Below are 15,560 nucleotides of genomic sequence, written 5' to 3'. Positions count from 1 at the left end.
TGTTAACCAGTTTGATGGAAGTGTCTTGGATTATGTATGAAAACACCACACTGTACCCCCAAAGTGCATCAATGTACACAGTTACCATTCAATAAAAATAAATAAATAAATAAATAAATAGCAAATGCCCTCCAGGAATAGTTTAGTTGAAGGATAAAAAAAAAAAAAAAAAAAAAAGAAGATATCAGTTTCCTAATTATTAAAGAAAATTCCAATTAAGATGTTTTCAAATATTAAAAGAATAAGGATATGAAAGCTTCCTGGGTACTCTCAGGTACTGCCAGTGAGACTCAAACAGAAACTTCTCTGAAAGGAATTTTGACAATATTAACAAAAATAGCACTACTTTTTCATATACATTGATACTGTAATTTAACTTCTTGTAAATCTCTTCTAAGGGAATCATCTGAAATGTGGGAAGTATTTAAGTCAAGTATTTTCAAGCTAGGATATTTCTAACAAGGAAAATATTTAAATGTTCATATAATATGGTATGATAATTAAATCATAATACATCAGTAAAATAGAATATTATGCAAATTTAAAAATCACATTTCTAAAGCATCCCTCCTACTGTTTTAAACAACATTAAGTGTCAGAAGCAACATTCAAAGGACATATAATATGAATTCAATTACTCTAAAAAATGAATAGAGGAAGCTCTTGAAAAATATTCCAGATGTTAATAGTGGTTTCCCGAATGGATAAATTACAGCTATCTTTTCTCTGCATTTTTACAGTTTCAGCTTCTTCACAAATTGTCTATTGAGGACACAATTCTTTTATGATCAGAAATAAAGGATGTGACTTTTTTATTAAATTAATAGTGAATTATTTATCTAAAATAAGAATCCTGGTTAATTTTCAGATAATTAAATATTTAGGATACAATGCATACTCCATATGGAGCGCCTTCCAGGAACCCCACTGTAAGTAACTGGAAATGTACAAATTAGCTTTCCTCTCACATTGTAATTCATAAGGCACTTTATATTACACTTTTGAGAGTGCGATTATAAACATCAATTATCATCCTCTTGAAAAGTTTTAATCTCTTCATTAATTTTGCCTTTGTCTTGTTCCCTCAGGGACAGAGTTTGGTCCTTACACCTCCGGTACTTTCATCACCCTTCATTTAAGGCAGGGGTGTCGACAGGGCAGGCTGATTTTTTTTTTTTTTAACCCGAAACAGAGCCTCAAGCTGTCCCCCTGGGTAGAGTGCTGTGGCATCACAGCTCACAGAAAGTGCCAGATCTCTGATCTCGGAAGCTTAGCAGGGTCAGGCCTGGTTAGTACTTGGATGGGAGGGCAGGCTGATTTTGTGAGGACTGTTTTGCTCATCTGGGGTGTGGAACGTCACAGAAAAGTACCCTCCAAACTTTGTTTTGGGGTACCTTGATGCTGGCCCAAGACAACTCTTATTCTTCCAAGAGGAGACAGAAAGGAAAAAACTTTGGACACTTCGATTTAAGGTAAACATTTCCCATGTATTTTACAAACATGCCACGATTCACAGCAGTGTGTGACGGTGCCAGATTTCGCCTGCAAACCTCCGGCGCGCGATCTCAGGTCCCTGGCCCCTGCCTCGCGCTCCGGGCTCCCTGCCCCTCCGCAGAACGCTGCAGTAACAGCGCGGGAAGAATTATTTGCTGGTTTAATGTAACTTGTTTAGTCACTCAAGGATGACTAATCCGCATTCTCTCTCTCTTTTCACACTGGCCGCAGCGCACAATGTTCCCACCTAATGGATATTTGGGCACTCACTCGTTAGTGTCACTTTCCTGTCCTTTCAGGCAGGGTTTTCACCCCCGGGTTCCCTGGCAGCCACCTCTCATCACTATGGTGTCCTTGCTTCATTTCTGACACGACATCCTCAGCAGCTGCAGCTCGGGCTCAATAGGGGAGGACAAGGGACTTGGCAGTGAGGGACCCGCAGAAGCCTCCGGGAGGGACCTGTTGTGCCAGCACAGACGGCGCCCGCGTGCCCAGTCTGCAGAGCTGGGGCTGCAGAAACCAAGCGAGGAATGATTGCCCCAATCTCTTATTTTCCTGAGAGAGAAAGAAGAACCAAACAAAAACTCTCCTCAGCACACAAAGCGTCTCCCTGCACCTCGTCCCTTCCCGGGCACTGGCACTTGGGGGAAGCGCCTCCACCCTGGCCTGACCTGACAAGCGGAGCTCAGCAGCGCAGCCATAAAAATACGCTCAGAGCAGCAAGGACGCACCGCTGGTACGCCAGCTTTAGAACTGAGACGTGGTGTCATAATCACACTCTGAATACCACTAGCAAAATATTCATATGTCAAAAAAAAAAAAAAGCCCAAAATACACATCAACAGGATTCACAGAAGTTGTTAAGTATTTTTGTATGCGTGTTAGTGGTAGGAAGTGATAGATACTTTTGTAGCCATGCTTACACTTAAGCCGAATGTAATTTTAAAAATCGGTATTATAACATTTTAGCAAATAGCAGCGGGTGTGCTACACCAAAAAAGAACAGTTCTTTTTTTTCTTTTTTTTCTTTTTAGTAATTAAGTTCAATGCAAAGAACAGTTCTTTTAAGGCAACAAATGAGGGGGGGAACCCACTATTTCCTATAAAGTGTAAAATTGTATTTGAAAATAAAGGTTTTTTTATTATTTCTTTCTTCCTTTTTTATAAGAAAAACATAAATAGTTTTGTTTAAAGAAAGACCGGCAGGAAGATGGGCAGCACAGGGCTAAGGCCCCTTGCTGCACCTGCACACTTGGGATGCCCAGCCCGCCCTAAGAAAAGTTAGTGCCATTCTCTCTTCTTATATGAAACACTTTCTATTCATTTATTTTTATTTGTAAAAGTAATAACTCTTTCAACTAGAACCTTATATAATTAAATAGAAAGAAAAGGAAACAATACACGTTTCCATGGCATTTAACTCCCAGTCAGTATTTTTTCAGTTTCTGAATGTTATCTGCTTTGGTCCTTGCAGCAATCCTGAGAAGTAGATGTAGTATCCTCATTTTACAGATAAAGAAACTGAGGCCAGAGTAGTGAAACAACTTGTCCAATTTAGATTTCTACAAAAATTATCTCGAAATTTGGGTTTGGGTTAGATTTATTTTATAGGGTAATTCCTTATCAACTGACATGTTAAGGCTGACATCAGCATAAGAAATCTTCCCTTCCATCAATGTTGTTTTCTATTTATTTATTTTTAATTTTTTCTTTCATAAATCATGTAGTACTACTTAATTCTTAGTATATTTCTAGAAATGTTACGGTTTGAATTGTTATTACACTTAATAAATTGAATTGTTTTGTATTATATTTTATAACTGATGTTATGTAGGAACAATTAATATTGATTGATTTATCTTTGTCATTATTGTACTTAAAGTTTCTATATAAACACAGCATCTACCAAAAATGTTAGGCAGTTCCTTTTTCTAAAGAAAAACCTCATGTTTAATCCTTAATTTAATAGATTTTTGTTTCTATTTTTTTGTTAATATATCTATTTATATTTAGTTCAGTTTATATAATATGGTCTCTGTTACTTACATATCTTCTTTAAATATGTGTGAACCTTATTTATAGCCTAATCCAGGATCAAAATTATTTTTATCATCCATTGGCATTAGAAAAACATTTGCTACTTTTTTGTTATAAATCTTCAAAAACCGCATTTGTTAATAATGTTATTCAGATTCTCTGCACACTTGTTTTTCTGCTTGAGCCATCAGTTTCTAAGAGTTTATCTCTTCATTCTAATTGTGGATCAGTTAATAATTTCTTGAGTAGATAAGAGTATTTTTAAATTTCAATCTTCATGTTTGGGGTACAAGGTTTGATTAATATCACTTTCTTGATAAATTACTTTTTAATAATAATAAAATCCACTTCTTCATTTCTTATGCTCATAGTCTTTCTTCCATTTATCTTGTTAATATTGGAATTTCTATTTTATTTTTGTTAGACTTTACTTGGTATATCTTTCATCCTTCCCAGGTGTATTTAAGATGCACTTTTTATAAAGTTTTTTTCTGCCTTTAGATTTCTTAATTGTTTAAAACTCTTGAGTCACTGCATTTTAAGTAGGAAATTTAACCCATTTACATATATTGTTTTCTGTTATATATCTGAAATGATTCCTGTCAATTTGCATTCCTCTATTTCTTTTTCTTCTACCCTTTCTACCATGTCTCTGTTTTCAGGGTTTTTGTGTGTTGATTTTATCTCAAGTCTCACTCTAATGGTTTTCTTAAAATTTCCTCTTACATTGTCTCTTGAGTTCTGTGAGCTCATTTTTCAAATTTCATGAAATATTTCAGACACAGTGCTTGCTTTGGCAGCACATATACTGAAATATTTCAGACACACAAAGAAGTAGGTAAAATACTATAAAGCATAGCTATGTATCCACCACCTAGCTTGCAAAATAAAGAACAATAAAAAAAGTAACATACTAATGCCCCCTTTCCCCACATTTAATCTCCACTTTTGCTGCCCAATCAGGAATCACTGTCTTGAATCTGGTGATTGCCCCATCTCCTTGGAATACTCTAGCCTGCTGCTCTTCCTGTCTCAGCCAGGCCACCACAGCAAAGTGCCAGGTGGCTTCCACAGCAGGAATTCATCTTCTCACAGGTGGGATTCTGAGATCAGTGGCCAGCAAGGAGAAGGTCCAGTGTGACTTCCTATCTGCCTTGCAGAGGGTTGTCTTCTCATCATGTCCTCACATGGTCTTTCTTTGGTTAAGGCCAGCAATTTCATCAGATTAGGACCCCACTGTTATCAGGCCCATTGACCTTAATTACCTCCTACAAACTCTATTTCCAAATATAGTCACATTGGAGGTTGGAGTTTAACCAGATAAACTCTGAGGGACACAGTTCAGTCGATAATACCTCCTCTGTCACTATTTCCTCTCTCTATCCCTCTTTATGTCCCAGAATTCTAAATAGTAGACTCAATCTTTAAACCTGTTGGCTCTACACCTACCTTTATTCCTTCAGTGATTGTATCCCATGTTTAGCCTCTGATACCATTTATATACCGGGAACCTCACTATCAGTGTCTCCTAGATTTCTGATCTTCCTCCAGAAACCTGAGCCCACCCCACCAACCTCTCCAGCAGTTGGAAAAGCAAATTTTGTCCTCTGATGGCTCCAGCCAAACACTTAGGAGTCAATCACTATTTCTCTCTCTCCCTCACTTTCCCTCTCCCTCTCAACACATCACATTCAAACATTGAAACCGTCAAACCTTTGGACTTCCATTTAGAATATTTCTCCTCAATTAGCTTGATAGGTCCTCATTTTTCTCTTTTCCCTTATGGTTTGTTCTCAGCACAGCAGCTCAGAGTGACCCTGGTGTAACACAAGGGTCATTCAAATGTGTCTGAGAAACCAAAAAAAGGTATGGAAATGTTAGAGATCAAATGAGACTAAAGAGATGAAACAATTAAAAGCAACCCCTGAAAAAAACACTTAAAAAAATCATAAAGCAACCTCTGAGGCTAGAATAAATTCTGTCCCTCGTGGAAAAATGCTGTGAAGAACATTACTGGATCAATTGACAAATTGCTATCTGTACAGTAGATTAAGGTCTTATGTCAATGTTAAATGTACTGAAATTAGTAACTGTATTATTTTTAAAGAGACTATCTTTATTCCTAGGAAATACATGCTAAAGTTTTAAGAATAAAGGGCCATAGTGGATCCAACATATTCTCAAATGTTTGGGAAAAAAACATGTGAATTTTCTTTCCTTCACATCATCAATAATGCTATTGTCAGGCTTCATGTTTTTGTCCAAATTAGATGGCAGTGAGATAATATCTCATTTTTGTTTTACTGTGAAATTTCTTAATTACTAGAGAAATTTAGCATTCCAGATCTTGTTAATTTTCTCTTGTTTTGTTAAGTGCCACTTTAAAAATGTGTGTTTTCTTTCTCATTTTTTAAAGGACATATACACATGTGTATATAGGCAGACATGTACAAATATTAATAGCAGAGCTCATGGGGTCAATGGTGGACCTGCATGAAGGACATGCAGGTGTTTTTATACCAGTCTTTTTATCCTGTAAGTTTAAGTCATTTCCAAAGCTTTAGGAGGTCAGAGTACATTGGCTACCCTCCCACAGAAGCCAGAATCCCTGCAAGGGCCACCACGGTCTGCTCTCTGCCACCATCAGTCGCCACTGTTCCATCCAGCACTTTGTTCCTTTTGCCTAGAACACGCCTTCCTCTGACAGGTCTTTGCTCAAGCGTCACCTGTCAGGGACTCTACCCTCACCATCCTATATAAAACTGCAGCACCCTCAGCTCTTCCTCTCCTCTGTCTCTGCTTGTTTGTTCTCAGTTTCACTCTTCTTCAAATTGAATCTCTAATTTTCTTGTATTTTGGCTACTGTCTGTCTGTGGCCCCAGAGTGAAGCTGCACTGTTACATTCTTAGAACCTGGAGCAACTGTTTAACTTGGTGCCGAGTAAGTTAATACATCACACTTCAGTGAAAGTGTGCGAACCCACATGCAGCTGTGTCTGTGATGTTCACACTAAAACGCGGACCTCTGGCGTCATAGCCTTTACTGCTCTATGTAATGCCACATTTATCCATCTCTTCTCCTAGTCTTGATCATTTGGGTTATTTCTAATTATTCCTGTTGCAGTGTTGGCAATACCATCTGTACACGCAGATCTACTTTTGTGCACCTCAGTGAGAGTTGTTCCAGGATGTAGGTAACTGCTGATCTTACAGGCTGGGCATTTTGAACTTCACAAGCTGCTGCCACTCGAAGGACTGTACCAATTTCCCCTCTCACTGGGGGAGTGATATAAGTTGTTTTGGTTTTATTTTTTGTTTTTTTGCTCTCAGAGAGAACACTTAATACTTTTAGACCTTCAGTTTTTGCCAGCTCTGATTCTGAAGCATGCCTCATTTGTGTTTGGTTTGCATTTCCCTAATTACCAGCAAGGTTAAGCAGGGCAGCTCATTTTTATCTCCTCTCATTGCTATATGAGCTTTACTTGGAATATAGGTATCTTTTTTCCTTCCTTTTAGTTTTAAGAGATTACATATTAATTTTTCGAAACTCTGGAGAATTTTTCCTCTGCCATCAGGTAATTTTTCCTGCACTGTGTGATCTTTGCCTGCCTTTTGCTGATGCCCTTGGCTCTTTTTCCCACCCAGCATGTGTACATAGGTCTGATGTTAACTTCTTCATAAGCCTGCAGCTCAGTTTCATCCTTAGCTATGACGGGAAGCAGGGTGTGATTAGCTGAGACACCCCAGAGCTTCCTTCTGCTACTTCCGGCTCAAACTGACTCTCATCAAGTCTGTTACATCCATTCCCTTTGGAGTCCCTCTCCTTTAACTGTGGTGCTCACTTACTGGGAGGTGTGTTTTAATGGAGCCCCTGCTGCTATTCTCTCCTCCTCCCTCACCTCCTGTCCTCTCTGTGTCTTGATGGGACATCAATTGTACACACGTTAGATGCTGGTGTGGTTGGCATTGGGCCTCAGCTATTTCCACAGGACAGTCGTGGCTCTCTACTTTCTGGAGTCTGCTCATGCCTCAAATTGCTAATCAAAAGATGGTTGGATGAGCCTTTCTAGACGATTAAAGATTAAAGCTCTTTCTGCTTCAAATTTGAATAATTGGTGTAGACTTTTAGCTTTCTCTTGATTTCTGGATCTTGATTTCACATCCTTTGGCCTCATAATCTCTGCTGACGGTCATACACACAGCTGCTTCCTCAGTTTAGTAAAAATGATGGTTTTCTTCCCTGTATTTTAATTCTTTTCATTCTCTGTGAATTTAATTGGATTTTTAGGAATGAAATAGTCTAAACACCTAATTGTATCATATGGGTACTTGAATAGATTTTAAATTGATTTTTTTAAGCTAGGTGACAATAAAAATAAAATGCAGGGTAGTGGCCCCCTTCAGTCACCTCCGCGTAGTTAGGAGCATGAGGTCAGCAGGATGGTGTAACAGTCCAGCAGCTCAGCCCCCAGGTTTCCATCTTGCCCCTGTGCCCCATGCTTACTTTATTTCACATGTGGTATTTGTACTCATCAACTATTACACAATAAAGTTACTCACACATGACCTATCCCTTCCATAGAAAAGAATTAGACGGCTTGGCGCCTGTGGCTCAAGCGGCTAAGGCGCCAGCCACATACACCTAAGGTGGCAGGTTCGAATCCAGCCCGGGCCACTAAACAACAATGACAGCTGCAACCAAAAAATGGCCGGGCGTTGTGGCAGACACCTGTAGTCCCCGCTACTTGGGAGGCTGAGGCAGGGGACTTGCTTGAGCCCAGGAGTTGGAGGTTGCTGTGAGCTATGATGCCATGGCACTCTACCCAGGGGGATAGCTTGAGGCTTCGTCTAAAAAAAAAGAAAAGAATTAGACAGAGATTCACTGCTTTTGAAGAGGAACAGCCATCACAGATAATGGAACGGTGCTACCAGGATGAGAAAAGAGAGAGCAGAAGGTGGTGGAAAGACCCAGGGGGAAGGGTCGTGGCTGTTCTCCCATTGCTGGGATGATCTTTATGGAATGCTGGCTTAGAAATGTACACAGACACAATGACACAACAAACTAAGTGCAATTGAAAAACTGGAAAACGAGGCCCGCATGGCAACTCACACCTGTGACCCCAGCACGCTGGGAGGCTGACTTGGTTGGAGGGCTTCAGCCCAGGAGTAAAGACCAGACCTAGCAAGAGGAAGTCCCTGTCTGTAAAATTAGCCAGTCATTGTGGTGGGCACCTGTAGTCCCACCTACTTGGGAGGCTGAGGCAAGATGATCAATTGAACCCAAGAGTTTGAGGTTGCTGTGAGATATCCTTCCATCTCATTTTACTGGGGCAAGAAAAGTGAGACTGTCTCAGGAAAAAAAAAAAAGAAAGAAAAAGAAGAAGAAGAAAAGAAATAACCGAAAAATAATTCAAAACATCAAGTACACATATTGAGAAATGGGAATGATAAGTTCAAGTATTATTATTGAAACTAAAATTAAGTTTTACATTTTTGTGACTTATCATCTTTTAAGAACTGATTTTTCTCCCTATGGCTTTTTTTTCCTTTGAGACAGAGTCTCACTGCATTGCCCTGGGTAGAGTACTGTGACATCACAGCTCATAGAAACCTCCAACTCTGCCAGGCTATTTTTTTGTTTGCAGTTGTCATTGTTGTTTAGCAGGCCTGGGTTGCACCAAGCCATCCCTTTAGTGATTTTTGTTGTTATAAAAACTATTTCTCTTCTAACAGTCAACCTCTTTTAATCAACGTTGGGAAACTACCAATAGCTCATCAACTCCACAAGCCAGGGGAGAAACTTTTATGGTTTTACTCTCTCTTCTCTCCCACGTCAATCATAACTTGCTAAAATCATGTGGGATTTTAGTTTCACTTTTTTATGCTGTATCTTTTTCATTTGTAACAATATATTCTCAACCAGTGCAGGCAAAGTTTCAGTGTAATTATCAGAAGTGACCTGTGTTTTTCCCCATTTTGTATTTCCCCTAGAATAGCAACTTTCAAATGGTGTGCATGAGAAGATCTCAGTGTGCTGAGAGAATTTTTTAAAATAATTGATCAAATTAACTTTGAACCAAGTTCAAAACATAGTATGTATATTCTCTTTTTTTAGTCTTTACTTTTTGACCAACATAAATTGTGTGCCGTGGAAATTTAACTATAGGCTCAAGGATGCCATGTGATAAAAAAGATTGAAAAACACGGCTCCAGAATAATCTTCTCTTCCTGCTCTTCTGTATTTATCATATACATTCACATATTTTAAAGAGCTAAATACTTACACCAGGCTTGTTAGGAAAGATGGCATTGCTACGTAACATACTTATATTGTAGCTTTCTGTTTTTTTCTCCAGTTTGGGGCATTTTATCTGGAAGAGTAAGATGTGGCTCTTTCACATACATGCCTGTGCCACCCTCTTACTCACACCTCCCAGGCTCTATTTCCCCAATTTATTTAGCCTATAATTTTGATTAAGTTGGGGTTAAGTGTGATTATTTTTCCTTTGATACTCACTTTTGTTTTCTCTGGAATCAATGTATCTTTCTTAGTTTTCCTTAGTTTTCTATATGCTTCTACCTTCCACAGATCTGCCATCCAACTGTCTGCAAATCTATGAATTCTTCTAGTTTTTCAGTGACATAAATGCTGTGCTTCCTCTGTGTCCAGCACTCTTCCAAGCACTTATAGATTAATTGAAAGTCACAACAGATTAACATGCAAGCATCCTGTCTCAGCCTCACGCTTCACAGGAGGCATAAAGAGAAGAAACTCACAGCAACTTATATCTTCAAAGGTATCAACATGCACAGTGCCAAGGCTCACAGCAATGATGGCAGTAGGGTGAAAGTCAGAGAATGAATAAGTACTGCTTGTATACACATTATTAAATCTGTTATAGACAAAACTAAACATGGGTTTTAGTTAGAAAGAGAATATACATGGCTGTGAAGACAGAGAGGGAAGGACAAGCTGTTGCTGTTCCCGCTCTTTCTATGTGAATTTTGACCCAGTGGGAAATGTTACCAACCTATATATATAAACACAGAATTGGTATTTAGCCAGGCTGGTAAATCAAGAGAGTGAAGAATAATTGATTACATTTTTTAAAAGGGCTTCTGTACTATTTTATGTCCTTTGGCATAGAATTATCAAGCATAATTGTTTGCTTTAAGCAATTTAAATCAGTCAACTTTTTTTTTTTTTTTTTTTTTTGGTTTTTGCAGTTTTTGGCCAGGGCTGGGTTTGAACCTGCCACCTCCAGCATATGGGGCCAGTGCTCTACTCCTTTGAGCCACAGGCACCACCCAAATCAGTCAACTTTTAAACAATTAGCCAAGCTGTAGTTCTATTTCTTATAATACATATATGGCATACTTATATTTTACATGTTAATTATAAAAAATCGAAATTGATCAAACTCAAAGACTCCAAATTGGATTGTAGGATGAAAAACTGTCATCCTCTAGGGAAGAATTCTGGCTTTTAGCAGTTTGGTTGCAAGCTAATTGGCAAAATCTCCTGACCAAGTCAACACCAGAGCCCCACCTGCTTCCCCAGGGAAATAAGGCTAGTGTAGAAGTCAGTGTCAATGGTTCAACCTCAGAGTGTAAATGATGTGCTAGAGAAGAAGCAGCAAGAAAGGCCTGAAAAGGTTGCCTCTGAGGAAGTTGCAATATCATCCCCTATCTGAGGGCATCCTGGCCTTGGATCTTAAGGACATTTTTCTTACTGGGCTGAAATCTTGGCATCCTAAGAAGATAGCTGAGCAAGAAATCATAGAAATTAAAGATGGTTTTATTCAATTTCCTCATTTTACAGTTAAAAAAGAAAAATGACGTGGAGGGCAGATAGCCTAAACTAGTTGGGAAGCTGAACCACAATGCAAACCTCTCCAGATTTGACTCTGCTTTTACAGAATTGCAGTTTAGACAGACTAGGACAATGCGTGGCTCTGATTCAAGTCTGCACACACTGCAGTTCCCTAAGAGAGTGGCTCAGTGGAACTTTAAGGCCACAGCTGCAAGATGGCCCTTGTGAGAAGGTTTCCATGGCCAGATAGCTTTGACAATTGATGGAATTAACAAGTAAACAGAGGGTTTCCCACATGATTGATTGGAAAGCTAGTTTTACTGCAGAGTATCATTTGCGTGAAATGCCTATCATCATTTTAACTCCATCTTAATTTTTAAAATCTATTTATGGAATAAAGTTTTGAGCAAGTTTTGTTTTCAAGACAGCTTTAAAGTTTCTCTGCAATCTCAGTATTACCTACTCTATAAAAGTACTTCAGTTATCACCTCCCTCTGTTTTTAGACTTTCCATAAAATTTGTAACCTCTCATATTTGTCTGTGACTGAAATGACCATTTTTCTATCTCTACTATGCAGAACTTCATAACCAACCTTTCTTAATGGAATTATCTCTAATCCTTTTTGTTGGAATTCATTTATGTTTCTTCTGTCTTGTATTTGTCAAATATTTGCAGAGTGCCCACTATGTGGTAGATAACTATTCTGGGCACTGGAGATATAGTTACAAGCAAACCAAAACTTCACTCTCTGTGGAGCCCACATTCTTACAAGTATGTAGACATAGGAAGAGAGAAACGTTTCTAAAGTTTCATAAAGTCAGTAAGTTCCCTATCACATAAAAAGGGCCACGGAGGCAGGACCATTGCCGGTCTCTTGCTCAGGGATGCTGCTGGTGCCCTGGAAGAAGCATGTCAGTCATGAGGATGAGCACCATGGAAGCCAGTGAAGTCAGGGCTGGCACGGGGCAAACCTGGCTTAGACTTTTCCTCACAAGCACTGGCTGTGCTGACGCTGACCAGCTAACTCACCTGTGTGGGTCTCAACTTCCTCATCAGGGAGCAGGGAGAACAGAACTTTCCTTGCTGGATCACTGCAAGCACCAGACACCAGTTCATAATGGATTCTCAGTCAAGTTTTGCCTCACCCTACATCTGTGTTGCGTATGGGATCAGAAATAACATCATGTCAAAAGGAAGACAAATTAAAATGGAATGTTCATTCAGTTAAACAATATAAATGCCATGTTCTGACACAGCCATTCCCAAAAGGGAATCCTGCTTCAAGAAGCTTTTTGAAAATACCACCTCCAGTCAAATGAGTCTAAATCCCACTTAGAGATTTATGCTATATATATACCTATTAAATGTTCTTCTGGGCCACATAGTAAAGTAACCTAATTTGCTTAATCCAGCAACTTCTAATTCTCCAAATTGCTTTAATTATGAAACTAGGGGATAAGGTTATTTTGCTAATTTTTAAATCCCCCATAACTATTTTTCTGTAGAATATATATCCAGACTTGCCACACTGCAATGTTTCCAGCTTAGCCCTTGACAGAAAACATAACATTATTATGACAAATTTAATGAGTCTTATTCATTCATATAGGTATAGAGACCACCATCATAATACATATACAGTTGGCCACCTCCCGCACTGACCACATCTTTAAATTGACCTAATTTTTATAGACCAGACGTGTACCACATGCTGTGTCAGTGCCACAGGCCTCAATCGTGATGGTGACCACCTCAGTGTGCTGACCAGTCTGTTACAGCCCCTTTCAGCGGTCACCTTACAGAGGCTCTACTGTATTTGGGGAATTTGCTAACGGTTGAGAATTAGGGGTATGGGAGCTAGGCCCTGCCTTCATGGAAATCACAGCCTCTGCAGAGAAGGCAGATGGTTGTCAGAAGACAGAAGCACACAGTGAGGACACTGCACCTGGAAAAAGCCTGCTCAAAGCACAGGAGGCGAGTGTCACTTCTGAGAAACTAAAAAATTACCAAGCTCATCACAAGAATGGAGGAAAAAGTATCCAATGTACACACCCCTATTATGAAACTAATTTATACCTTTGATATGAAAGCTATAACCAAATAGCCTAAGAATATGGGGGGGGGAGGGAGGGGGTTTGGAGGGATCACTTCTGAGGTTTATCTTATAGGGGTACAAGTGAACCTTTCTAAGAGTAGAATGTGAACGTTTTAAAACAATAACTGAGAAAATGACATGAAGGCTGTGTTGACCAGTTTGATGGAAGTGTTTCGGATTGCATGTGAAAACCCCACATTGTACCCCAGAAATGCGTTAATGTACATAGTTACCATTCAATAAAAAAAAAAATTACCAAGCTCATTTACTGAAAATGATATATGCTATATAGTTTTAAAAATATATATGTTACTTGTACCAGAGCACAAACCCTCTATTTATCTAAATTCCACAGCATCATAACACTTCTTACCATGACAAAGGCACAGGGAAAGGTTCTGATGAATTTCTTTTCAGAGGTATCATTCAAATATTTTTCTTTTTCTTGTAACATTTGAATTTTCATGATACCTTACCCCTCCAATTAGGCTGGGCCTCCCCAGCACAGCAAAGTGGTGACAATGAAGATAGGTGGGATGCTGCCTTGAGCAAGAAGTTATGAAAACCGTGGAAAATCTAGTGGAAGTCCACCCATCAACCTCCCCAGCAAATAAGATCATTGCAAAGCTTAACTCAGCCACTTTATCTACAAACATGTCCTATTCTACCTCTCAAGGGACTAATTTTCTTTTTTTTTCTTTGACTTTTCAAAAAACATTTATATATTCAGCTGATAGTAATGTACCGAAAAGACTCGTTCCTTGAAGGGTCACAAATGATGTACCGATCACGACCGCACTATCTCTTTTTCTCCCCATTTTGCTAAGAAATAACACCAGTAGAATTTAAAACTAAAAATAAACCCAAAAACTTTGCCTAGAAAAAACATTCAAATAAAGGGTACGTTTTTCAAAAAAAGTAGATAGGACAAATTTCTAGTTATATACGTTAAAATGATTAGCAATGTACAACATAAACAGTGATTTTCTTAGAGCTTGTAACAGGTCTTGATTTGTATGTATATCTCTTTTGTAAGGTCATTACCATCACGTAACTGAGATGCTTGTATTGCAATGAACTATGTAGGTTTCTAGTCTGGGCTTTCAGAATTAGAGGGATACTCCTGAATGTATGTCCCTTCTGGAGGATGGAATATTATTTCCTTACTCAGCAACACCAGATAGGACACCAGACCAGAAGCTGCACACGTGCAGTAACTCAGGAAATAGAAGATGCACACGGCACAGTCTTGCCTTCTACAGAATTAAAATTAGTTTCATATGCAACAAAGAAAATAAAAATGTCTCATGAGAATTGAGTTCCAGGAAGAACATTAGAAAAGATGAGACAGAGTATTTCACAATTTCAGTGAATAGCCATTCCTCCTACCATGCATAAATTGGAACTTCCTAATAATTAATTCAGTATGTAGCATCATCTGTGGTAGGCTTCTTCCTATAGACAGATCCATTAATTAGGTTAAGTTTTCAATGTAATAGATAATCAGCACTATCATTTATATTATTTTTTTTTGGAAAAAATTTCTCCTTTGCCTTCATTTACTAGGAGGAAAACATGGGCTTTGGTCAAATGGAGGCAAATTTTTCTGTGGAGGAAACTGCCACAGGATGCAAACAGCCATAAAGCCAGCAGAGAGTGCAAAAGGAAATATAGAACAGGTCCCTGGTGGGAAGTGACGCCTTTAAGTGTTCACAGCTGAGACCAATGACCTGATTTATTATGAAGCTAAGCGCCCCTATTCAAATTCTGACCTGATTTTTTCTACATTATTTTAACAAATTTAACATTTGCATAAAGCTTTTATATTTAATAATAAGAGATTGATGTCATGAAAAAATATTATAATGACTGATGAACAAAATTTTCATTGGTGAAGCCAAAAAATACTAACTACAAACAAAGATGTTTGGTGATTTTAAAAAGACTGTAACTTTTTTAAATGTGCTTTAATGCACACATGAAAGAGTATAACATGTGTGTTTACTTGTATGTATGTGTGTGCTTGCATGTAAAGAATAACAAAAAGTGCTATGTATACCTCGCCCGGTGTAAGGAATGAATGCAGTCCTGTCTTCCTAATCTCAGCCCTCCCTCTCTGCG

This window comes from Otolemur garnettii, unplaced genomic scaffold, assembly GCF_000181295.1.
Source record: "Otolemur garnettii isolate 467f Iridium unplaced genomic scaffold, OtoGar3 scaffold00045, whole genome shotgun sequence".
NCBI lineage: Eukaryota > Metazoa > Chordata > Mammalia > Primates > Galagidae > Otolemur > Otolemur garnettii.
The sequence above is the reverse complement of the archived record's forward strand: the minus strand, read 5'-3'. Positions refer to the sequence as shown.